The sequence below is a fragment of the Podarcis cretensis genome (genome assembly GCF_951804945.1).
Source record: "Podarcis cretensis genome assembly, chromosome: 10".
NCBI classification, from domain to species: domain Eukaryota; kingdom Metazoa; phylum Chordata; class Lepidosauria; order Squamata; family Lacertidae; genus Podarcis; species Podarcis cretensis.
Genome location: NC_137179.1, coordinates 47,982,346 through 48,009,831, shown reverse-complemented (window position 1 = coordinate 48,009,831; position 27,486 = coordinate 47,982,346).

The window sequence follows — 27,486 nt, the reverse complement described above, 5'->3', positions numbered from 1 at the left end:
CTTAAAAGCCTTATGAATCTTAGCCTTATCGTACCATAGATATGCATGCCAACCAAACGCATTGTTGAAACCTTCCAAATCCAATACATCAGTGTCCTCCAGAAGTAGCCAGTCTTTTAGCCAGCAGAAAGCTGCTGCTTCATAATACAGCCTTAAGTCTGGCAGGGCAAAGCCCCCTCTTTCTTTCACATCAGTTAGTATCTTAAACTTGATTCTGGGCTTTTTGCCCTGCCAGACAAATTTGGAAATATCTCTCTGCCACTTCTGGAAGCATTCTGTTTTATCCACAATCTGTAATGTTTGAAACAAAAACAACATTTTTGGCAATACATTCATCTTTACAGCGGTGATTCGGCCTAACAAAGAAAGTTTCAATCTTGTCCAACTTTCTAGATCTCTCTTAATTTCTGACCAGCATTTCTCATAAACAGATTTAGATTTTTTGATGTTATATTTACCCCTAGGTATTTCACTTTTTGAACCACATTTAACTCTGTCTCTTTCTGAAACCATTCTGACTCTGTATCTGTCAAGTTCTTTCCCAATACTTTAGTTTTCTGTTTGTTTAATTTAAATCCCGCCACCCGGCCAAATTCTTGGATCAATTGTAATGCTTTTTTCGTACTTGGCTCTGGCTCCTGTAGGGTCAAAACTAGGTCATCTGTGAACGCTTTCAATTTGTATTGTTTCTCTCCGACCTGAATTCCTTCAACCATCCGGTCCCCCCTAATCATGTTCAAGAGCACCTCCAAGACCGAAATGAATAACAATGGGGAGATAGGGCAGCCTTGTCGTGTTCCCTTTTCAATTTTAAACTCTTCCGTAATCACATTGTTAACTATCAGTTTAGCCTTTTGTTCTGAATAGATTGCCTCTATCCCATTTTCAAAGCCCCGTCCCACTCCCATTCCTTCCAGATTTTTCTTCATAAATTTCCAGGAAATGTTATCAAAGGCCTTCTCCGCATCTATAAAAATTAAGACTGCTTTTGTATTAATATTTGTTTGTAAAAGTTCCAAAATGTTAATAATATTCCTTGTATTAGCAAACAAATGTCTGCCAGGGAGAAAGCCAGCTTGGTCCTTATGAATTACTTCATTTAACACTTTCTTAAATCTAGTTGCTAATATGTCTGCAAATATTTTATAATCCACATTTAAAAGGGAGATGGGGCGGTAGTTTTTAAGTTGTGTCTTTTCAGTTTCTGATTTTGGTATCAATGTGATAAAAGCTTCTTTCCACGTTTCCGGCGCCTTCTTCCCCTCCATAATTTCATTGCTGACCTCCATCAGTGGTTGTATCAAGTAATCTTTCAGTGTCTTATAGTACTTGGAGGTCAGCCCATCTGGCCCTGGAGATTTGCCCAATTGCATGTTCTGAATGGCTTGTTCCATCTCTTGTCGTGTTATTCTGCTATTCAGGATTGATCTATTTTCTTGTGACACTTTTGGCAGCCCATTCTTTATCAGAAATTGTTCTATCTGTGCCTCATCTTGCGGACCTTGAGTATATAGTTGTTTAAAATACCTCTGAAAGCACTTTCTGATCTGCATGGGGTTCTGAACATTTTCCCCTTCAATCTCTAAATTGGTAACTGTATTCATTTTCTGTCTCCTTTTCAACTGCCATGCTAGCAGTTTCCCACATTTATTTGCCGATTCAAATGTTTTTTGTTTCATTAATTTAATTCTCCATTCTATTTCCTGGTTCATCAATTTAGAATATTGTGCTTGGTATAATTTAATTTCTCTCAGAATCGGCTGTGACTTCGGGTTTGATCTTAATTTCTTCTCCAGTTCTTTAATTTTCTCCAAAATCTTGTCTTTTTTCTCATTTTGTGCCCTTTTCTTTACAGCATTCTGTTGTATCAAGAACCCCCTCATCACCGCTTTACTTGCGTCCCAGATAGTTGTTTTTTCCACTGAAGTGTTCAAATTTATCTCAAAATAGTCCTTCAAAACTTTTTGGGCTTTTTTAACAATCTCCTGATCTCTGAACAAGTTGTCATTCATCTTCCACCTAAAGGAGCCGGATGGTAGTAGTGTCATATCCATCTTTACAGCATTGTGGTCTGAGCAGGTTTTTGGGCAGATTTCCACCTTTCTGGTCTTCGGTGCCAGGCCTCTAGATATCCATATTTGGTCTATTCTTGTCCATGTCATCTGGGCTTCAGAAAAGAATGTTCCTTCTCTTCCCAAGGGGTTTTTTGTCCTCCAAATGTCAATCAAGTCCATATTGTCAGTCAGTTGAAAAAAAGTCTTAGGTAGTCTCCCATCTTTTGATATATTTTGATTTTGTGACTTATCCATGTTGGTTGATACCACTCCATTCATATCTCCCATCATGATGATGTTATCATAGTCCAGATAGTCCAGGACGCTCTCATGCAACTTCTTGTAAAATTCTGATTTCCCCTTGTTCGGTGTATAAATTCCTAATATCAAAAATTTCTCTCCGTGATGTTGTATCTCAATTGCCACAATTCTTACTTGTTCATCTTTGAATAAGAGTTTAGGTGCCAGGCTCTCCTTTGCATAAATCACCACTCCTTTCTTCTTTACTTTGTCCGAAGAGATAAATTCTTTTTTTTAAAAAAAAAAATTAATTTTTATTGATTTTTCAAACAAGTAATAAAAACTCAACAAAACAGACAAAAGTAAAACAAAGAGCAGATAAGGCACATAACAATTAAACCCATGTAACTTTAAATTCCTCATTTCATACCCTTCTTTCTTTTGACTTCCCCATGCCTCCCCTTCCTTGCATCCTTGTTTAATGATTCTTTAGCAACCCTTAGGTCCATTGTCTTAATTCCCTTTCATAAAATTTCCTTTAATTTTTTAGTTACTGCTGCAATTCTTTACCTCTTACCCCCTGACATCTTAACATTCCTCAATTTTACAATTGTTTTTAAGATATATTTTAAATTTCTTCCAGTCTTCCTCCACTGTCTCTTTCCCCTGGTCACGGATTCTGCCCGTCATCTCGGCCAGTCCCATAAAGTCGATCACCTTTGTTTGCCATTCTTCCAGAGTAGGTAGTTCTTGCATCTTCCAATACTTTGCTAGTAGAATTCTTGCTGCTGTAGTGGCATACATAAAGAAAATCCTATCCTTCTTTAGCACCAATTGGCCAACCATGCCCAAGAGAAAAGCCTCTGGTTTCTTAGGAAAAGTCCACTTAAGGACCTTCTTAATTTCATTATAGATCATTTCCCAGAAAGCTTTAACCTTTGGGCAGGTCCACCAAAGGTGGTAAAAAGTGCCTTCAGTCTCATTACATTTCCAACACTTATTGTTAGGCAAATGGTAAATTTTTGCAAGCTTGACTGGGGTCATGTACCACCGATAGATCATTTTCATAATATTTTCTTTTAAAGCATTACATGCAGTAAATTTAATACCGGTGGTCCATAACTGTTCCCAGTCAGCAAACATAATATCATGACCAATATCTTGTGCCCATTTAATCATTGCTGATTTCACCGTTTCATCCTGTGTATTCCATTTCAACAGCAAGTTATACATTTTCGATAAATTCTTAGTATTGGATTCCAACAATTCTGTTTCTAATTTTGACCTCTCTTTCTGGAATCCTATTTTCCTGTCCTGTTTAAATGTCTCATTTATCTGATGATAGTGCAACCAATCTCGAACCTTGGGCTTTAGTTTCTCATAACTCTGAAGTTTAACCCTTTCACCATCATATTCTAGGATTTCATAATATTTTGGCCATTTAGAGTCCATATTAAGCTTTTTTACTTCCCTAGCTTCCATTGGTGACACCCACCTAGGGGTTTTACTTTCCAACAAATCTTTGTATCTAATCCAAACATTATACAATGCTTTCCTTACGATATGGTTTTTAAAGCTTTTATACACCTTTGCCTTGTCGTACCATAAGTATGCATGCCAACCAAAACTATTGTCATACCCTTCCAGATCCAAAATGTCGGTGTTCTCAAGAAGTAGCCAGTGTTTCAACCAGCAGAAAGCTGCCGATTCATAATAGAGTCTTAAGTCCGGCAGGGCAAACCCCCCTCTATCCTTTGCATCAGTTAAAATCTTAAATTTAATTCTGGGCTTTTTGCCCTGCCAGACAAATTTTGATATGTCTTTCTGCCACTTCTTGAAACAGTCCATCTTGTCCAAAGTCTGCAACGTCTGGAATAAAAACAGCATTCTAGGCAATACATTCATCTTAATAGTAGCAATTCGGCCTAACAAGGAAAGTTTCAACCTTGACCATATTTCCAGATCCTTCTTTACTTCTGACCAGCTTTTTTCATAATTATCCTTAAATAAGTTCACATTCTTGGATGTTAAGTTTATCCCCAGGTATTTTACCCTTTTTGTTATTTCCAAGCCTGTTTCATTCTGAAAACTCTCTCTTTCTTCCATTGTTAAATTTTTTTCCAACACTTTCGTTTTTTGTTTGTTCAATTTAAAACCTGCTACTCGACCAAATATTTCAATTAATTCTAATACTCTTTTAGTACTAGTGTCTGGCTGTTGCAAGGTCAATACTAGGTCATCTGCAAATGCTCTTAGTTTGTAATGTCTAACTCCGACCTCGTCTTTTCCGAGGAAGGTTCAAGCCGTTACAATTCCAGCTAAGAAGTTGCAGAGACATTTTGTATTTAAGTACCTGTTCCTCCAACTGGAGCGAAGAGATAAATTCTTGGCCTAGTCTTTTGTTAATTAACACTTTCCTATGGAGCCTGGTCACATGTGTTTCTTGCAAACAGATAATGTCCAATTGTTCTTTTTTTAATATATGAAATATCTTCCTCCTTTTTTCCGGGGAGTTACAACCATGAATATTCCAGCTCAAAAGTTGCAGAGACATCCTGGATAAATCTGTTATTGTTCTGGTGGTGGTGTCTTTTTTTCTGGGTCTCCAGGTTCTGGGGGTGAAGGTACAGCCGATGCTCCAGGCCCAAAGGGTGTTTCAATTCCTTTCTGAAGGTCCTCTCCGTGAACAATCAAAAATTTGTCTCTGTCCCCAAGTGTTTTGATTTTAACCTTCTTCCCTCTGAAAGTGAAAGATAATCCCTGGGGAAATTCCCACCTAAAGATGATTGAATTACTCCTTAACAATCCAACCAGTTCAAGGTAGGCGGATCTAAGATCCAACAGTTGTTTCGGGATATCTTTGTAAATTTCAGCCCTTTTATCCAAAATGTCCAGTGACTTTTCGTAGTGTAAGCCTAATATCTTGTCCCTTTCCTCCTTTGATCTCAAAATTATCAAGCAGTCTCTGGGCTTGTCTTTTCTTGCAAATTTTCCAAGTCTAAAAGCCGATATAATTCTGAAGTCCTTTTCCTCTTGGATAGGCCAGAACTTGGTAAATTCTTTGGTCAGGAACTCAGCTAAGTTACCTTCTACAACCTCTGGTATTGACCTTAATCTTAAATTACTTTCCCGATTCCACAATTCTAGCATGGACAGATACGTCTGGTGCCCTTCGACTTGTTTGCAGAATAGTTTTACCTCTTGTTCTAAATTTTCAACTTTTTGGCTGGTTGCCTCAGCTAATTTGCGATTTTCAATAGTGGCCTCAGTTAATTCTCCAATTGCTTGTACATTCTGTGCTACCTGCCCAGTTATTTTATTTAGACAGGCTGTGTTTTGATCTATTTTAGCTGTTTGTTCATCAGCTTTCTTGTCCAAAGATTCCACTCTCTTGTCCAAAGATTCCAATTTTTCATATATTTTCTCTAAAATTGCAGCAGTTGCTCCTGTGGCCATATCTTCCAATTGTAGCTGCTCTGTTCCTTCTTCCAACGGCAGCACAGGCACACTTTCTTCTCCCCCTGCTGAGGGCAAAGTAGGTACAGAAGATCTACGTGTCTGTAAAGCTGAGGTTAGGGTTGTTTGTCTAGTTCTTGGTCCTCTTCTTCTTGTACCGCTCATTCCAAGTTTATCTCTGAGTCAAGGTCAAATTCAGGTGTTCCCATGGGAATACAGCAGCCCCAGAGCACCGTCGAATAGGAGGAAAGGAAAGAGAAAGTAAAATAGTGTCACTGCTGTAAGCCCAAAATCCTCTAGGGGGGGCTTAAAATTTCTTATTGAGAGAAGCCGGAACAAAAATAAAAATAAACAGGCTAATAAAGTTCAGTTTATCCAAAGACCTTCTGTAGTTAAAATTTAGCAGAGTTGGTGTTAACAGTGTTACAGTGATTCTGACAAGTACCGGCTGATGATTCAAAGTAGCAAGTTCAAATGCCCTAGATTGTTGCAAGTCCAGTTTTAAAGTAGCTAAGTCTGCAAACTGACAGCTCTGTTCCTGGCAGCCCAAGTATCTGGGCTTCACAGTCAATAAATTGTAATCCAAAAGAAGAGGATAAACACAGTCCATATACAAAATCATAATATACAAAATCATAATATATTATTTGCTAGTTGTTTTGTTTCTTGTGATCTGCTTTCTGGCCAGAGACACCACTGAGCCTGTTACAGAATTTGCATGTGGCTACCCCTGCCCCCCAAAAATGTATTTATTTGAGAACTAATTGCACACACAACTTTTAAAAATAAAAAACACCCTTCAAATTTTATACCACACTTCAACAATCTGATTAGCCTTAGCTAGATTTCAGAAATCTGTCAATATCACTTACTAAGCATTGTTTCAATATAATTGAACTGAAACAATATGATCTATTCTCTAATTAAATATTTGCTGTCGTGCAAGCCACATAAAAGCTATAATATATGGAAATAGTTTGTATCAATAAGGAATTGTGCAGAAACACGTGTGTTGTTCAGTATAAATCTTCACAATGCACATTATTCATCCAGTCTGCAGTTTTATTGAATAATGTCTAGTTGGAATCTGTATAATAAGAAAAGTCATTTATAATGAAGGACCCTGTGATACAATGTAACCCTGGAAAAGCTTTTCCCCTTATCAGAATGAAAGGAGGTTAGTATGAATGGGGGTACATTTACTTCTTTAAGAATAACTTTGAGTCCGGTTATCACTTCTATCGCAGAAGCCAATCAATCAAGAGCTCGTTCCAAATATTTCAAATGAGTTTTGTAAGATTTCAAAGCCTATTGGACTACTTCATTATCTGCCCACATCACATGGATTGCAGATTACACTTTAACACAAGACTTAAAGATACCACGTCAATCTCAATATTACGTTAATTATTTGAACACATCTGTTCAGTGCTGTCTCTGTGCTCATTTTCATTTTGGTGGTCATTAAAACAGATTTAAAATGCTTTTTAACTGTGAGTGCTGTTTCGTTTACCTTAAATACTTTTAAATGGAGTGTTCAGCCTTAGTAATTCCTGTAATAAAATAGATTACAGAAAAGTCACAAACAGGACGCCCAAATATCTGCAACCCAATCAAATGTGTGTATACTGAGAGTTAACTCCCACTCCATCCCAGTTGTTCAAGAGGAATGACTTACAAGCAAATTATAAATTACTGTACTGGTTAGCAGAGGAAGAAATGGGAAATTGGCAAGAGCTGGTAGAATGGATTCCTTCAATGTCAAAGAAGAATCTTATGCGCTTACTAATGCACTCTAAGGAACATGACGCCATTCGCCAACAGTGGACGAAAATGAACCAAGGAGACAATATTTCACATGGTGTTAATGTTGACTGCCACTGTAGTCTGGGGAAAACAGTATGTACACAAAATGAGCAGACTGAATTGTATGGAAAGTGGCTGCTCTTTTTCAACCATTATAGATTAAATGGCAGCTAGTTGCCCATACAGATGGGTGGGCAAGTCTAATTCACAATGTAATCCTATTCGTGTCTATTCAGAAGTAAGTTCCATAAGTTTAGTTGGATTTATTTCCAGGTTCATAGAACTGCAGTTCAAACTGATTAAACCACAGAAAGGAAAACAAAGGACCATGAAGCATGGCTAGTATTTACATTTTGTTCATGTGTTTATTCAGCAAGATGTATATACTGAGAGACAGACAAATATAGATGTTTAAAAAATATATAGAATCTAAGCTATATGAAACGTTTAAAAACATCATCCATTCATAGGTGGAAGAATTTGTGAAGGAGTATTTTTATTCACTCTATGGTTAGTCCCCCCCCCCCCAGAAGCTTGACATGAAAAGTCAAATAAAACATATAACTTAAGCACTAATTAAACCTTTGAAAACTCTTAGGAGACTGGAGCCAATAGCTGGCAAAACATCATGGAAGGAGAATGCATGGTTCCAGTAAATGTAAAAGTCAGAAGATAAAAGATGCATTTAACAGCAGTCCACATTTTAGAAGCCCCATTAATATAAAAAAAGCAGCTGTGAAGAGAAAAGGAAAAGAAGGATTCAAATTTGTTTTGGCTATTCCAACTCTTGGTTTTGATTTTAACCTGCTAGGGCTGCTTACTTTTCAGAGATGTATACCTTAGGACTTTGCCAGAAGTTATAAATTTTACTTGATTAGAAATGTGGATAGAGTTTGCCAGGACACAACTCAGAGATTGCATGTTTCTGTATTAGCTTTTCAGATGCAAAAAGAGGATGCAGCCCATGGCTCCCTGTGTTAGTTGTGGGTGAACATATCAGACGACACAGCGATTCTTCAAACAGCTCTTGTTTATTCACAGGCCAGAACAGAACTGAACTGAAGGGTTCAACCGGCCTGCTTATATAGAGCTCCACTAGAACGCAACAGTAACCATTTGCTGTAACTATCCAATCACTGAATGTCACTTTCAATCCCTTATTTGCATATGTGGACCTGAGTGAAAACTATCTACAGTATCCCCCTGCTGGCCCAGGGTGGGAACTTCAGTACATAACACACACACCCCTTCTACCTACTATAAAATACAGGACACTTGAGTTACCCCAGAGCACGTGGGAAAGGTGTACTTGCACACACCAGGACTTGGAAAGAGTAAATAAGAAGGCATGGTTTCACCTTCTTCCCCTATAGCTTCACATCTGTTAAAGAAACAACTTGGGGGAAGAAAACAACACAAGCACCTTTGGGTCTCCCATCCATACTAAGAGAAGCTTCAGGGATACAATTTGCATTGGGGAATTGTGGCAAAATGTTAAAACCACCCTGTGATGTCCCCAAGGTCTCCTTACTAGGCCTTAGCCCCTAGAGGTCATTTGGATAGTCATTCAGCTTATCCACTAGCACTGAGTCTTTACTATTCAATAAAATAACCTGCTGTTTGTTGCCACCACCTACTGATATACAGGGGATGCAGGTGGTGCTGTGGGTTAAACCACAGAGCCTAGGACTTGCCGATCAGAAGGTCGGTGGTTCGAATCCCCACAACGGGGTGAGCTCCCGTTGCTCGGTCCCTGCTCTTGCCAACCTAGCAGTTCGAAAGCACATCAAAATGCAAGTAGATAAATAGGTACCGCTCCGGCGGGAAGGTAAACGGCGTTTCCGTGCGCTGCTCTGGTTTGCCAGAAGCGGCTTAGTCATGCTGGCCACATGACCCGGAAGCTGTATGCCGGCTCCCTCGGCCGATAAAGCAAGATGAGTGCTGCAACCCCAGAGTCGGCCACGACTGGACCTAACGGTCAGGGGTCCCTTAACCTTTACAGTCATACCTCGGGTTAAATATGCTTCGAGTTGAGCGCATTTGAGTTTCGCTCCTCGGCAACCCAGAAGTAACGGAGCGAGTTTCACTGCTTGCGCAGTGAAATGACATCATGCGCAGAAGCGGCAAAAAGCGACGCGCATGTGCGCAGACGCGCCATCACTAGTTACGTTTACCTCTAGATGTGAACGGGGCTCCGGAACGGATCCCGTTCGTATTTAGATGTACCACTGTACTGATAAACGGAGAGCAGTAGAACTCTCATCTTACCATATTTATTTTGCTGTGCAATTCAAAGCCAGCACATGGGGAGGAACCAGTGAACTTACAACCCCTCGGACCAGAATACAATTCTGGATTTAAAAACCAGTGCACATGCATAGTTAATGGAAAATAACTAGAGCAAGTAGTCATTTGGAAAGAAGAACAAATAATAATTTTGGCATCCAGCCTCAGCATACCTAACTCCCTTCTTTAATAGCTATCTTAGAATCATAGAATCATAGAGTTGGAATAGACCACAAGGGCCATCGAGTCCAACCCCCTGCCAAGCAGGAAACACCATCAGAGCACTCCTGACATGGCTGTCAAGCCTCTGCTTAAAGACCTCCAAAGAAGGAGATTCCACCACACTCCTTGGCAGCAAATTCCACTGTCGAACAGCTCTTACTGTCAGGAAGTTCTTCCTAATGTTTAGGTGGAATCTTTTTTCTTGTAGTTTGGAACCATTGCTCCGTGTCCGCTTCTCTGGAGCAGCAGAAAACAACCTTTCTCCCTCCTCTACGTGACATCCTTTTATATATTTGAACATGGCTATCATATCACCCCTTAACCTCCTCTTCTCCAGGCTAAACATGCCCAGCTCCCTCAGCCGTTCCTCATAAGGCATTCTTTCCAGGCCTTTGACCATTTTGGTTGCCCTCCTCTGTACACGTTCCAGTTTGTCAGTGTCCTTCTTGAACTGTGGTGCCCAGAACTGGACACAGTACTCCAGGTGAGGTCTGACCAGAGCAGAATACAGTGGCACTATTACTTCCCTTGATCTAGATGCTATACTCCTATTGATGCAGCCCAGAATTGCATTGGCTTTTTTAGCTGCCGCGTCACACTGTTGGCTCATGTCAAGTTTGTGGTCAACCAAGACTCCTAGATTGTGCTGGTCCCGGGGGGAAGGTACCGTGATCGTAGTCAGAGTTCACAAGATGAGAGGCGAGGTCCGAAACTGGGAGCCGGGCGGGAACGGGAACACTGGAAGGTCAGAAGCAGGAGGCCGGGCAGGGAACAGGAACGCTGGAATGTCAGGAGCAGGAGGCCGGGCAGGGAACAGGAACGCTGGAAGGTCAGGAACAGGAGACCGAGCAGGGAACAGGAACACTGGAAGGTCTGAAGCCAACAACAACGTTGCTCCCGCAACCTGGGACCGGGCTGACTGACCTTTATCTTCTTCTAAGGCCAGGGGCGGTCCCGGCCCCCAGGAGCCCCGCCTCCTCTGGCCTTAAGGCGAGCACTCCTCCTGGGAGCAACCAGTTCCCTTCGCCTCTCTGCCCTAAGTCTCTGTAGTTCAGGAGAGGCCGAAGGGTTACTGGGCCCCGGAGGAGGCTCACCTGTAGCCACTGAGTCCTCAAGCACCTCTGGGGCCAGAAGGGTTTCACCTGGTGCCTGCTCTTGAGGATCTGACACAGGTGCAGGCTCCTCAGAATCTAGGCCTTGCCCCAGTTCAGCCGGCCCTGGAGGCGGGGACTCCTGTGCAGGCTGGGATTCCTCTGGTTCAGCCTCTGAATCGGAATCCCAGGCCATCACATAGATCATTTTCACATGTACTGCTCTCAAGCCAGGTGTCACCCATCTTGTATTTGTGCCTCTCATTTTTTTTGCCCAAGTGCAATACTTTACATTTCTCCCTGTTAAAGTTCATCTTGTTTGTTTTGGCCCAGTTCTCTAATCTGTCAAGGTCGTTTTGAAGTGTGATCCTGTCCTCTGGGGTGTTAGCCACCCCTTCCAGTTTGGTGTCATCTGCAAATTTGATCAGGATGCCCTTGAGTCCATCATCCAAGTCATTGATAAAGATGTTGAATAAGACCGGGCCCAAGACAGAACCCTGTGGCACCCCACTAGTCACTCTTCTCCAGGATGAAGAGGAACCATTGATGAGCACCCTTTGGGTTCGGTCAGTTAGCCAGTTACAAATCCACTGAGTGGTAGCATAGTCAAGACCACATTTTACCAGCTTCTTTACAAGAATATCATGGGGCACCTTGTCAAATGCCTTGCTGAAATCAAGGTAGGCTACATCCACTGCGTTCCCTTCATCTACCAGGCTTGTAATTCTGTCAAAAAACGAGATCAGGTTAGTCTGACATGACTTATTTTTCAGAAATCCATGCTGACTATTGGTGATCACAGCATTCCTTTCTAGGTGCTCACAGACTGTTTGCTTAATGATCTGCTCCAGAATCTTCCCTGGTATTGATGTCAGACTAACTGGGCGATAATTATTTGGGTCCTCTCTTTTCCCCTTTTTGAAAATAGGGACAACATTTGCCCTCCTCCAGTCTGCCGGGACTTCGCCTGTTCTCCAGGAATTCTCAAAGATGACTGCCAGTAGTTCTGCCAGTTCTTTTAATACTCTTGGATGCAGTTCATCTGGCCCTGGAGACTTGAATACATCTAAACTAGCCAAGTATTCTTGTACTATCTCCTTAGTTATTCTGGGCTGTGTTTCCTCTGCTGAATCATTTGCTCCAAATTCTTCAGGTCAGGCATTGTTTTCTTTATTGGAGAAGACTGAGGCAAAGAAGGCATTGAGGAGTTCAGCCCTTTCTGTGTCCCCTGTTTGCATTTCACCATCTTCTCCTCTGAGTTACCCCACTGTTTCTTTGTTCTTCCTTTTGCTACGAACATACCCATAAAAGCCTTTTTTGTTGCTTTTAACCTCTCTAGCAAGCCTGAGTTCATTCTGTGCTTTAGCTTTTCTGACTTTGTGTCTACATGTGCTGGCTATTTGTTTGAATTCCTCTTTGGTGGTTTCCCCCCTTTTCCATTTTTTGTACACATCCTTTTTTAATCTTAACTCAGTTAAAAGTTCTTTAGATAGCCACCCTGGCTTCTTTAGGCACCTTCCATGTTTCCGTCTCATTGGTATTGCCTGAAGTTGTGCTTTTACTATCTCCCTCTTAACAAACTCCCAGCCATCATGAACTCCCTTTCCTTTTAGTATTACTGTCCATGGGATCTCACCTAGCACTTCCCTAAGTTTTATGAAGTCGGCTTTCTTAAAGTCAAGAAACTGAGTCCTAGTATGCTTGGCTGCTCCTTTCCGCTGTATAGTAAACTTCAGAAGAGCATGATCACTCGCGCCTAATGATCCTTCCACTTCTACCCCACTAACCAGGTCATCAACATTGGTTAGGACCAGATCTAAAATGGCTGTTCCTCTTGTTGTTTCTCCCACTTTCTGGACAATGAAGTTGTCTGCAAGGCCAGTGGGGAATCTGTTTGACCTTATGCTCTTGGCTGAGTTTGACATCCAACAAATATCCGGGTAATTGAATCCTAATTCCCTGCTTCTTATTTCCATCCTCATTCTCTTTGATTCCTCTTGTTCTTTCCTTTCAAGTCTTCTCTCTGACATGACAGCGTGATCCGGTAAACTTCCAGGCAAGTAGAGTTAAGATTAAAGTCTAATTTTCTCCAATTATCTAACCTTCTAGGCCTCCTTCTCAGCCAACTCTTTCCACCTTTCCCACACTCTTGACTCCACTTAATATTATGACAGAATTCCCCACTGTCAATCATTCTTCCACTCATTATTTTGTTACTGTCTCCTATTCCTGTGCTATGTCCCACATTCAAATTGTGGGGAGGATCGTGCCTAGTTATTTGAAAAGGAAAAGGACATGGGAAAATCTAACAGTTGTCTAGTTCAGCTTTGAATTAGTAGGATTTAAGCCCATGGGCACATTTGCAAACAGAGAAACTGTTATGGGCAAAACACACACACACACACTGCAACCAAGCATACCCCACAACCTATTCTCTTGCAGCTTTCAAGCCTAATTTCAGTGGTGAATGAGCTTGGGTGGCGAGGGTGCCCTGAGGGTGCCAGGAAAGACGTCTGAGAGTGCATGTCTGAGAGAGCCAGTGTGGTATAGTGGTTAAGAGCGGTAGTCTCGTAATCTGGTGAACTGGGTTCACTTCCCCGCTTCTCCACATGCAGCTGCTGGGTGAACAAGCCCATAAATAGGTACCGCTCTGGCAGAAAGGTAAACGGCGTTTCCGTGCGCTGCTCTGGTTCACCAGAAGCGGCTTAGTCATGCTGGCCACATGACCAGCATGCAAACGCCGGCTCCCTCAGCCAATAAAGCGAGATGAGCACCGCAACCCCAGAGTCGGTCACGACTGGACCTAATGGTCAGGGGTCCCTTTAGCTTTTACTATTTGAAGATTGAAACTGGGTCCCATTGAAACCAGGGTGGCTCCTTAGTCCCATTGATTTAAATAGGAGTCAAGTTCACCTAGCTTAGTTTGGATCCAAATCATGACCTAGGTTTTTAATATTTGAGATTTTGCAACATGAAAGGCTTCAGTCCTAAGTGGCAGGCTTAGAAGGAAATAAGCCCCACTAAGCTCATGTCTGAGAAAGCAGTGCAACACACAATCCCAAACAGATAAATCTTGAGCTCAGTCATGCTCTCTGCCCTGGAAACTCAGAACCACAAGCATACATTTGGGTATTTAAAATGATAATTCTAAGAGGCTAGAAGGCAAAAGCAGAAGGCAAAGTCCCCTCATGCTACGAAAATAATTGTAGCTGTTGATGTCAGACCAGCACAAGTCATTATAGCATGTTGAGATTATACAGTAGTTGTTTATTCTGACCTTTCAGTAAGATCATCTAATAGGGAGCTCAGAAAATTGGGGACATGCTATGTTACCATGTTACCTAGTATAATTATCATTATTGCTGGCAGGACACGGTTATCTTCAGAAGTATTTCCAGAATTCTCTTCAAGGATGCTAAGTATAGCACCTCATCGCCAGAATGACCGTTTTAAAGACCTTTTTATTTAAAATGAGGCACAGTGACCATATTGTCAGGAAAGCACTGTTCAATGTTTGGATAAGATATAAGGATTTGCTTGAAAATAAAACTCCAAGGTGGTTGTCACCAATGGAAGCGAAGGCTCAGAAAAAGCTCAATATGGAGGCCAAATGGCCGAAATATTGGGAAATTTTGGAACAAGAAGGAGACAGATTAAAATTGCAGAGTTATGAAAAACTAAAAAACAAAGTGCGAGATTGGCTTCATTATTACCAAATAATGGAGGCCTATAATTTGGACAAGAAAATTGGTTTTCAGGTGGAAAAATCAAAACTGGAAATAGAATTGTTAGAACCCAAAACTAAGAATTTGTCAAGAATGTATAACTTGCTGTTGAAATGGAATACCCAGGATGAAACGGTCAAATCTGTAATGATTAAATGGGCACAAGATGTTGGACATAATATCATGATGGCTGACTGGGAACAGTTATGGACCACAGGTATGAAGTTTATGGCATGTAATGCCTTAAGAGAGAATATAATGAAAATGATATACAGGTGGTACATGACACCAGTCAAGCTTGCAAAAATCTATCATTTGCCCGATAATAAATGTTGGATCACCCTTCATGGATCACTGCCTTGCCGTGGCGAAGGGGCTTGAATAACTCAGAGAAGCTATGAACTATGCCGAGCAGGGCACCCAAGATGAACAGGTCATAGTGGAGAGTTTTGACCAAACGTGATCCACCTGGAGGAGGAACCGGCAAGCCACTCCAGTATCCCTGCCAAGAAAACTCCATGGACAAAGACAACAGGCATATAAAAGTTATGACACTGGAAGATGAGCCCCTCAGGTCGGAAGGTGTCCAACATGCTACTGGGGAAGAGCAGAGGACAAGTACAAGTAGATCCAGAGCTGATGAAGCGGCTGGGCCAAAGCCGAAAGGACGCTCAGTTGCGGATATGCATGGAAGCGAAAGGAAAGTCCAATGCTGTAAAGAAAAATATTGCATAGGAACCTGGAATGTAAGAACCATGAACCTGGGTAAGTTGGATGTGGTCAAAAATGAGATGGCAAGAATAAATATTGACATTCTGGGCATCAGTGAACTAAAATGGACGGGAATGGGCGAATTCAGTTCGGATGACCATCATATCTACTACTGTGGGCAAGAAACCCGTAAAAGAAATGGAGTGGCCCTCATAGTCAACAAAAGAGTGGCGAAAGCTGTACTGGGATGCAATCCCAAAAATGATAGAATGATCTCGATACGAATCCAAGGCAGACCTTTTAACATCACAGTAATCCAAGTTTATGCACCAACTACTGCTGCTGAAGAAACTGAAATTGACAAATTCTATGAAGACTTACAAGACCTTATAGAAGTGACACCAAAGAAGGATGTTCTTCTCATTATAGGGGATTGGAATGCTAAACTAGGGAATCAAGAGATAAAAGGAACAACTGGTAAGTTTGGCCTTGGAGATCAAAACAAAGCAGGGCAAAGGCTAATAGAGTTCTGTCAAGAGAACAAACTGGTCATCACAAACACGCTTTTCCAACAACACAAGAGACGACTCTACACGTGGACATCACCAGATGGGCAGCATCGTAATCAGATTGATTATATTCTCTGCAGCCAAAGATGGAGAAGCTCTATACAGTCAGCAAAAACAAGACCTGGAGCTGACTGTGGCTCAGATCATCAGCTTCTTATAGCAAAATTCAAGCTTAAACTGAAGAAAGTAGGAAAAACCACTGGGCCGGTAAGATACAATCTGAATCAAATCCCTTATGAATACACAGTGGAAGTGAGGAACAGGTTTAAGGATTTAGATTTGTTGGACAGAGTGCCTGAAGAACTATGGGTGGAGGCTCGCAACATTATACAGGAGGCAGCAACGAAAACCATCCCAATGAAAAGGAAATGCAAGAAAGCAAAGTGGCTGTCCAACGAGGCCTTACAAATAGCAGGGGAGAGAAGGCAAGCAAAATGCGAGGGAGATAGTGAAAGATACAGGAAATTGAATGCAGATTTCCAAAAAATAGCAAGGAGAGACAAGAAGGCCTTCTTAAACGAGCAATGCAAAGAAATAGAGGAAAACAACAGAATGGGAAGAACCAGAGATCTGTTCAAGAAAATTGGAGATATGAAAGGAACATTTCGTACAAAGATTACCATAATAAAGGACAAAAGTGGTAAGGACCTAACAGAAGCAGAAGACATCAAGAAGAGGTGGCAAGAATACACAGAGGAATTATACCAGAAAGATATGGATGGCTCGTACACCCCAGGTAGTGTGGTTGCTGACCTTGAGCCAGACATCCTGGAGAGTGAAGTCAAATGGGCCTTAGAAAGCACTGAAAATAACAAGGCCAGTGGAAGTGATGATATTCCAGCTGAACTATTTAAAATTTTAAAAGAGGATGCTGTTAAGGTGCTACACTCAATATGCCAGCAAATTTGGAAAACTCAGCAGTGGCCAGAGGATTGGAGAAGATCAGTCTACATCCCAATCCCAAAGAAGGGCAGTGCCAAAGAATGCTCCAACTACCGCACAATTGCACTCATTTCACACGCTAGCAAGGTTATGCTTAAAATTCTACAAGGCAGGCTTAAGCAGTATGTGGACCGAGAACTCCCAGAAGTGCAAGCTGGATTTCGAAGGGGCAGAGGAACCAGAGACCAAATTGCAAACATGCGCTGGATTATGGAGAAAGCTAGAGAGTTCCAGAAACACATCTACTTCTGCTTCATTGACTATGCAAAAGCCTTTGACTGTGTCGACCACAGCAAACTATGGCAAGTTCTTAAAGAAATGGGAGTGCCTGATCACCTCATCTGTCTCCTGAGAAATCTCTATGTGGGACAAGAAGCTACAGTTAGAACTGGATATGGAACAACTGATTGGTTCAAAATTGGGAAAGGAGTACGGCAAGGCTGCATATTGTCTCCCTGCTTATTTAACTTATATGCAGAATTCATCATGCGAAAGGCAGGGCTGGATGAATCCCAAGCCGGAATTAAGATTGCCGGAAGAAATATCAACAACCTCAGATATGCAGATGACACAACCTTGATGGCAGAAAGTGAGGAGGAATTAAAGAACCTTTTAATGAGGGTGAAAGAGGAGAGCGCAAAATATGGTCTGAAGCTCAACATCAAAAAAACGAAGATCATGGCCACTGGTCCCATCACCTCCTGGCAAATAGAAGGGGAAGAAATGGAGGCAGTGAGAGATTTTACTTTCTTGGGCTCCATGATCACTGCAGATGGTGACAGCAGTCACGAAATTAAAAGACGCCTGCTCCTTGGGAGAAAGGCGATGGCAAATCTAGACAGCGTCTTAAAAAGCAGAGACATCACCTTGCCAACAAAGGTCCGTATAGTTAAAGCCATGGTTTTCCCAGTAGTGATGTATGGAAGTGAGAGCTGGACCATCAAGAAGGCTGATCGCCGAAGAATTGATGCTTTTGAATTATGGTGCTGGAGGAGACTCTTGAGAGTCCAATGGACCGCAAGAAGATCAAACGTATCCATTCTTAAGGAAATCAGCCCTGAGTGCTCACTGGAAGGACAGATCGTGAAGCTGAGGCTTCAATACTTTGGCCACCTCATGAGAAGAGAAGACTCCCTGGAAAAGACCCTGATGTTGGGAAAGATGGAGGGCACAAGGAGAAGGGGACGACAGAGGACAAGATGGTTGGACAGTGTTCTCGAAGCTACAAAAATGAGTCTGACCAAACTGCGGGAGGCAGTGGAAGACAGGAGTGCCTGGCGTGCTCTGGTCCATGGGGTCACGAAGAGTCGGACACGACTAAACGACTAAACAACAACAACAACAAATGTTGGAAATGTAAAGAGACTGAAGGTACATTCTTTCACCTTTGGTGGACATGCCCAAGGATTAAGACGTTCTGGGAGATGATCTATAACGAAATGAAAAAGGTATTTAAATATACCTTTCAGAAGAAACCAGAGGCCTTTCTCCTGGGCATGGTCGGCCAATTGGTGCCAAAGAAGGACAGAACTTTTTTTATGTATGCAACAACAGCAGCAAGAATACTCATCGCGAAGTATTGGAAGACACAAGATTTACCCACCCGGGAAGAATGGCAGATGAAAGTGATGGACTATATGGAACTGGCGGAAATGACTGGCAGAATCCGAGACCAAGGTGAAGAGTTGGTGGAAGAAGGTTGGAAAAAATTCAGAGTTTATTTACAGAAACATTGTAAAATTAAGGAATGTTAGAAGGTTGTTGGAATGAAGTAATGTGGTTTTAGCAGAAATGATATAAAGGATTAGGTTAAAATTGATTTATTAATTGGTGAAAAACGAGAATTACAATATATTAAGATAATTTATTAGGATAAAAACAAAGCTGGAAAGGATTTGCTGAAACATCTAATTGAACTAGAATACAAAAAAGGGAGGTGTGAGGAGGTCAAGGAAATAAGCAAAGGAAAGAAAGCTATGTAAAGGTCTGATTTGTTCTTTATTAATTGTTTGTGTTTATTTTTTATGTCTTTGTTATGTTTCTTCTTTATTGGTTTTTTTGTAACTTTCAAAATCTGAATAAATATTATATATATATAAAAAAATAAAAATAAAATGAGGCACTGTGTTGGGTTAAACCACAGAGCCTAGGACCTGCTGATCAGGAGGTCGGCGGTTCGGATCCCTGTGACGGGGTGCGCTCCCGTTGCTCGGTCCCAGCTCCTGCCAACCTAGCAGTTCGAAAGCACATCAAAGTGCAAGTAGATAAATAGGTACCACTTCGGTGGGAAGGTAAACGTTGTTTCCGTGCGCTGCTCTGGTTCACCAGAAGCGGCTTAGTCATGCTGGCACATGACCCGGAAGCTGTACAACGGCTCCCTCGGCCAATAAAGCGAGATGAGCGCCGCAACCTCAGAGTTGGCCACGACTGGAGCTAATGGTCAGGGGTCCCTTTACCTTTACCTTTACAGGTTCCACTGTGCCTTGTAACAAGGAGTGATAGGAGGCCTTGTTGTGAACATGAGGAGTGAGGGCCAGAAGAAAACGAAGAATAAATATGTCCTGATTCATTGGCCCAGCCTATGACTCACGCCTGGGAATCTGTCAATTTCAGTATTTCTCCATTTCCTATTTCCCCCTCCTTAAGTTCTCCACAATTCCACGTCAGCTCCAGTGGTGTGGTTTTTTTAAGTCTGCATGAAAATGCACCAGCATTTTAGTGCACTTTTCTGCCAATGTACACATGTTTCTGAGTGAATAGAGTGCTGCCTCACCAACCCCACTCTGCTGAAATTGTGCTAACTCTGGGCAGGAGGTCCGTGTTCCTTCAGAACTGGAAAGCTAGGGTCTCAACAACCAGACTCAGCCAACAGCTAGGCAACTTTATTTTGAACTAGTGGCAGTTTCACGGTACCAAAACGTGGATGGTTGTGATTTCCTCTCTCTCCTTTCTTGTTAATCTTAATGACTCATCCTATTGCTGATGAACATATGACTCTTGCTCAGTGTGGTATCCCAACAATTTCTCCACTTCTGTGCTATAATGTTTACAAGCCCCTGTCTGTGTGGAAAGACCTACATTGGCTCCCAGTACATTTCTGAGCACAGTTCAAAGTGTTGGTGCTGACCTTTAAAGCCCTAAACAGCCTCGGTCCAGTATACCTGAAGGAGCGTCTCCACCTCCATCGTTCTGCCCGGACACTGAGGTCCAGCGCCGAGGGCCTTCTGGCGGTTCCCTCGCTGCGAGGAGCCAAGTTACAGGGAACCAGGCAGAGGGCCTTCTCGGTAGTGGCACCCGCCCTGTGGAATGCCCTCCCACCAGATGTCAAAGAGAAAAATAACTACTAAACTTTTAGAAGACATCTGCAGGCAGCCCTTTTTAGGGAAGCTTTTAATGTTTAATAGGTTATTGTATTTTAGTGTTCTGTTGGAAGCCACCTAGAGTGGCTGGGGAAACCCAGCCAGATGGGCGGGATATAAATATTATTATTATTATTATTATTATTATTATTATTATTATTATTATTTGTGCACTGGTTTGCGATAATAGTACTAGGTTTAGTAAGCAGGACCAGGAGCCTAGATTCACACCTATCCTCTCTTACAAGTGCTCTGGTTCCTTCACCTTTTTTTTTTTTTTAAAAAAAAAAGACTGTTCTAGTTTACACTCTATTATTCTGGCTTTAAGCGGGTCTTTAAGGTGGCTTATAATAAAAACCCGCAAAGTCACAATTAAAGCATAAAAGCCACCCCCATTTCAAACAATAAAATATCAAAACAAATAGTCTGCCGGACAAATGTTTTTGGAGCCACTGCAGTGCGTGTCAAGGCGCATTGTTTGGCATGTTACACATTGCTCTTTCATTCCATTTCTTCCCTGGGCTAGTTTTATAGCCTGTGTGCCTGCTACTAGTCTATTGACACTGACATTTAAGGCTGGTGAGTGGTAAACAGAAGAACAGCCTTTCTGGATCCTACCAAGGCTCCATCTGGCTCAGTATCCTGTTTCCAACTGCAGCCAGCAGGATGTTTCTCGGAAACCCATAGCAAGGCATGGAATCAGTAGTCCTGCCCTATCACTTGTCTCTTCATAACCAGTAATCAGGGCAATGCCATCTTTGAACCTAACGGGTTTTGATTTGCTGTCACATCTATGGGTCCTCTATAGACCAGTCCTCAGTCTATAACATGGCCTGGTCCTCTTCTGCAGTTACCTGAAGATGTAAACAGGGATGTTAGAAGGAAATGAACATACAGACTGTGACAATTACATTAAAGCTTCAAATAAGGCATTCAAATAGCAGCTGAAGGCATAAAGAGTGTAGGGGGCATGGGTACAAACATGCTGCCCCCATCTCCAGTGTCCCCTTCCCTGCCTGCATTGAGCAGGAAGGTCTGAAAGGGCCTTGCAGGCACATTCTGCTGAATAGGCCTACAAGTCTCCTCACAATGGGGTACACACTGCATTATCAGGTCTCACTTGTAGAGTAGCTATCAGAATACGTGGTACCTTGGGTTAAGAACTTAATTCGTTCTGGAGGTCCGTTCTTAACCTGAAACTGTTCTTAACCTGAGGTACCACTTTAGCTAATGGGGCCTCCCACTGCCATCGCGCCGCAGCCACACGATTTCTGTTCTCATCCTGAAGCAAAGTTCTTAACCCAAGGTACTATTTCTGGGTTAGTGGAGTCTGTAACCTGAAGGATCTGTAACCTGAAGCGTCTGTAACCCGAGGTACCACTGTACTGAATACTGGAACTGGTATTTATCATCTGTAGAAGATGAGTTTCATCTCAGTCTCTCAAGTTTTCCCATTATGAGAAAAAACTAGTTGCATTAGTATTGCATGGTATAGCAAAAACACCCACTCTGCAAGATAGCTGGGCCATCTCCCATCCAGAGAATACAGATATGAGTGGAACTGACAGCTCCAATAATCTGTCCAGTTACTGAATTGCTCAACAATAAGTAGACTTCATTTGACTTCACCCCCCGCCCCCACCAATCTTGTAGAACAGGTATGGGAAGGGAAGTGCCTTCGAAGGGCAGCAGGAAAATGGCACTGCCTGTTCTATTGGGACTTCAATCTCACATATCTATTTTCATTGCAAATGCATAGATGGAATGTTATGAGCACATAACATACAGCAGCCACCTTTAAGCAAAGCTCACTCAATAACGCACTTTTGAAACAGCACCATTAAGGTGGCTTAACAACCCTAATATGATTATACCAATAGTGGTACTGAAGTGACTTGGTCACAAATCAGAATAAGCCTGAACAAGTCTAGATTAAATCATCTACCATCACAACACGGGACCATCTGTTAAGGTGGAGAATAGAAGACACCTAACTGATGCAATCAACCCTAAACTATTATGCACACCTGTATTATTTACATTGCATATGCGTGGGATGTTTCTTGGGGGTGGGGGGGTCTATAGGGACTGCTTGTTATATATATTTTCATATATTATTTTAAAACTGACTTTTTTCCCTCAAAGCTCCTGACAAGGTGCACTTCTCTTAAGGGTAATTTCCATGCACTCTGGTGAATGTAAGTAACCTATTGTTAATCTCTGCCATGCAGTGTGAGATTTCCAGTGGTCTTGGCACTTAACCAGAGTTTGTGTAGGGACACAGTGTTTTTATGAAATATGGATTATTTACACATATTTACACCTGAGTCTGGATGGAGAGAGCGTTCTGAGCATCACATCCCAAGAGGAGCTTGCTCCCCACAGCATCACAGCAATGGATTCAAAAGCAGTCAAAACACCATCTTTATGTCTCCTCTACACAACTTGTCAATCCGTCAGCCTACATGGCATCTGCCCCCATCCTCCTCCTCCTCCTCCTCCTCCTCCTCCTCCTCCTCCTTCTTCTTCTGCCCACTCTTCCTCCTCCTCCTCCTCCTCCTTCTTCCCAACCTCCTTGTTAAAACGCAACCCAAGCCTTGTGTACAAAGGGCATTCCCCCCTCCCCCGGTCGTGACATCACGCCCCTGTAACCCTGGCAACTGCCCCCTCCCAACTCTGCTGTTGTCTTTTGTTAAGTAACACACAGCTGGGGTAGAGACCCAACCCCCTTCTTTTCTGACAGTGAATATCCCACCTTTGGTCAGCGTAATGACACTGACATCACCTGTTTTGTTTTTCAATGGCACCTCTCTCAGCCAATCGACTGAGAGAGCTGGTTTGTCTTATCTTTTGAGGGCGTTGCTAAATCCCCACATTTACTAATTTCAGGAAGTATCGGTGTTATGTAGTGAAGTTTCACCCTGGGCCAGCAGGGGGATACTGTAGATAGTTTTCACTCAGGTCCACGTCAGTTATTTTAGGCGGGAAACTCTGGGTTGTTGTTGCTACAATGTTGACAGTCGGCTGCCTATAAAAGCAGGCCGGCTGAGCTGTTTGCTGTCAGTTCTATTCCAGCTTACAAAATAAAGAGCTTCTTGGAGAAATCGCTGTGTCGTCTGCTATGTCAACCCACAACTTAACACTGGCGACGAGGATGGGATAGATGGACATCAGAGCACAGCCAGATGCGGCCAGCCTCTGAACTGAGCTGCATCACTGAGCTGAATCACAGAGCGAAATCACAGAGCGAAATCACTGGACAGAACCAATTCAGGGCTGACTGTTCTGGCTAGAGCACTGTATTCCATCCATCGCCCTTCACGCTGGCATCGGAATCATGGCTTCACTTGTGCCTCTACCGCCGTTTGCGCCAACCTCTGAATCATGGGACTCCTACCTCGCTCGGTTCGACTGCTACCTCCAAGCCAACGAGCTGACAGCAGTATCAAAGGATCGGAAGCGGGGCCTATTCCTCAGCCTCTGTGGGCCTGAGGTGTTTGAGACGGCCCGAGCATTGGTTGCGCCTGAAGCAGTCCAGGCAACACCATGGGACACGATCCAAGAGAAGCTCCGCAACCACTACGCACCAAAGCCGTCCAAGATTGCTGCCCGCCATGCGTTCTACCACCGGAACCAGGCAGAGGGGGAGTCAATCAACAACTACACCACCGTCCTGCGACAGGCTGCAATGCACTGTGAGTTCCGAGACTTAGACGATGCCCTGATGGATCGAATCGTCTGCGGGGTCCGGGACATCCATCTGCAACGGCGTCTCCTCGCCAAGCCAGACCTCACGCTACAGAAAGCCATTGAGGAGGCTGTGGCCTCAGAAGCTGCTGAACGCTCCGCCCAGGAGATCCGCAAGTCCAGCAGCCCGCGTCTTGCTAGGGAGCCAGTTCCAGTGCATCATGAAGAGGCCAGCAGTGATGAGGCATCCTCCAGTGAAGACGATGACGTGCACCAGACAAAGCGGGAGCGCAGGAAGTTCCAACAGAAGTCCAAGGGCCAACCGGAATGTGCTGGCTGCGGAGGCAACCATTCCCGTGCCAAGTGTCGATTCAGAGACGCCATCTGTATGAAGTGTTCCAGAAGGGGCCACATCGCTAAGGTCTGCCGATTGGCTCCGTCTGACACCCCCCCTTCATCGACTCGCAAGTCCAAGTCTTCACTCCAGTCTGCCAAGGAAAGTTGTTTCGCTCTCACCAACTGCCGCTGCCCGTCTGGAACCACGATTGGCCAAACCGACTCGCCTACGCGACGCAAGCTGAACGTCACGGTGCTCATTGAAGGAGCTCCATGTGACATGGAGATCGACACCGGGTCTGCCCTGTCCATCGTGTCTTGGAGCACCATCAAAAGACTGGTACCCAGAGTGTCCAAAAGGCAACTCAACTCTCACCGCGTACACCTGAGAGACTACAAGGGAAACAACATTCCCGTGGTAGGCGTTGGCCGGTTCCGGATCGCCTTCAAGGATTTTTCGGGCTTGCTCCGGTTGGTGGTGGTCGAAGGTCAGCGGCCAAGCCTCCTAGGGCTAGACTGGTTTGATGCCCTCGGCCTGGAAGTCACCGGCATCAACCGGCATCTCTAACGCAGAGACTGAGGGTCTGGTCAAAGACTTTGCCGAGGTTTTTGATGGCACCTTGGGGCAATATACAGGTATGCCCATCTCCTTTAGCCTTGATCCACAAGTCGCCCCCATCAAGCTAAAGCCACGCCGGGTTCCCTTTGCTCTCAAGGCTAAGGTGGACGAACAACTGGACAAACTGATCGCCCAAGGAGTTTTGGAGCCGGTTGACCACGCCAAGTGGGAAACCCCCATCGTCACGCCTGTCAAGCCAGATGGGTCGGTGAGAATCTGTGCTGACTACAAGTGCACGATCAACAAGGCACTTCAGCAGCACGCTTATCCGGTTCCTGTTGTCCAACACCTGCTGCATTCCCTGGGTGAGGGTAAGGTCTTCGCTAAGCTGGACCTTGCCCAAGCCTATCAACAACTGCCCGTTGATGATGCCACTGCTGAAGCCCAGACGATCGTCACCCACCGAGGGGCATTCTGTTGCCGCCGGTTGCAGTGAGTGTGGCTCCTGGCATCTTCCAAAGCCTTATGGAGCATCTCCTGCAAGGGCTTCCGGGCGTGGTACCATATTTTGATGACGTCTTGGTGTCTGCAGACTCACACCAGCAGCTGTTCGAGCGCCTCCGTGCCGTGCTGACCAGGTTCCAAGAGGCCGGGCTCAAGGTAAAGAGGGAAAAGTGCCAGATCGCCGTTCCACAGGTAGAGTTCCTGGGCTATCTTATCGACGCCTCCGGCCTTCACCCGACCACATCCAAGATCCGCGCTATCCAGCAGGCCCCCACCCCAAAGAACAAGACGGAGTTGCAGGCGTTCCTGGGGCTGCTGAACTTTTATAACATGTTCCTGCCCCCAGAAAGCCACAGTGGCTGAGCCTCTTCACCGACTCCTCAGCACAAAGACGCCTTGGGCCTGGGGTCATCGGGAGACGGCGGCCTTCAACGCGGTCAAGGCTCTCCTTTCATCAGACAGTGTGCTGGTACAGTACAGTGAATCCAGGCCGCTGGTCCTTGCCTGCGATGCCTCACCTTTTGGCATTGGCGCTGTCCTTAGTCACCGTTTTCCAGACGGAAGAGAAGCATCGCTCGCCTACTTTTCCAGGACGCTATCTCCGACGGAACGGAATTACAGCCAGCTCGACAAGGAGGCACTGGCACTTGTGGCTGGAGTGAAGAGGTTCCATGAATACCTCTATGGCAGGACTTTTGACCTCATCACTGACCACAAGCCACTCCTGGGCCTCCTCGCCGGTGATCGTCCAACTCCACCGGTCCTCTTGCCACGCATGCTGCGATGGACTGTTTTCCTGGCTGCCTACCACTACCGGCTCATCCATCGCCCGGGGAAATCGATGGGCCATGCCGACGCCCTCAGCCGTTGCCCTCTTCCAGCATTTGTGGAAGACCCGGCTCCAGCTTCATCGCTCCTCCTGATTGAGGATCTTCCAGCAGCGCCTGTATCGGCTACCACTGTGGCCTCCGCGTCTGCCCCAGGATCACACCATCAGCCGGGTGCTCAACTGGGTGTGGAGGGGGTGGCCACAAGGGCCTTTTGCATCGGAGTTCCAGCCCTTCGCAACCAGACAACATGAACTCTCGGCTCATCGCGGCTGTCTGCTGTGGGGAGACCGCGTCGTGATTCCCCAGGGACTCCGTCAGCGCGTCCTGGAGGCTCTGCACGTTGGCCACCCGGGAATTGTCAAAATGAAGGCGTTGGCTCGGTGTTACGTCTGGTGGCCTAATATGGACGATGCCATCACTGCCTGGGTGTCCGCCTGTCAAGCGTGCCAAGAGTCAAGGCCTGCACCACCGGCAGCTAAGGGACACACCTGGGAGATGCCAAAGACACCCTGGTCGAGAGTGCACATCGATCTGGCTGGCCCCTTTCACGGCCGGACCTTTATGGTAGTGGTGGACGCCTATTCCAAATGGCTGGAGGTCGCCCTGATGCCCTCCACCACTACCGAGGCCGTCATCCGGGTGCTGCGAGGCCTATTTGCAACGCATGGGTGTCCTGATGTCCTTGTCTCCGACAATGGACCGCAGTTCACATCAGGCACGTTTGAGCGGTGCCCTAACGCCATGCCCTAACGGCACCCTTTCATCCATCCAGCAACGGGCAAGCGGAAAGAATGGTGCGCTCGGCAAAAGAGGCACTGGCGCGCCTGGACCGGGGAGACTGGCATGAGCGGGTCGCCAAATACTTGTTCGTACAACACATCACCCCTCATGCGGCCACAGGGCGGAGTCCTGCTGAACTGCTTATGGGCCGCCGCCTCAGGTCACCGCTCAACCGGCTGCACCCGGACTTTGCCATGGCTGAACCCCCAGGCTGTGCCAACGCGCCACGGTCATTTGTCCCAGGAAACCAGGTCTTTGCCCGGAACTATGTGGGGGACATTCCTTGGGTGCCAGCCACAGTAGTGGGAGTCACTGGACCTCGCTCGTAC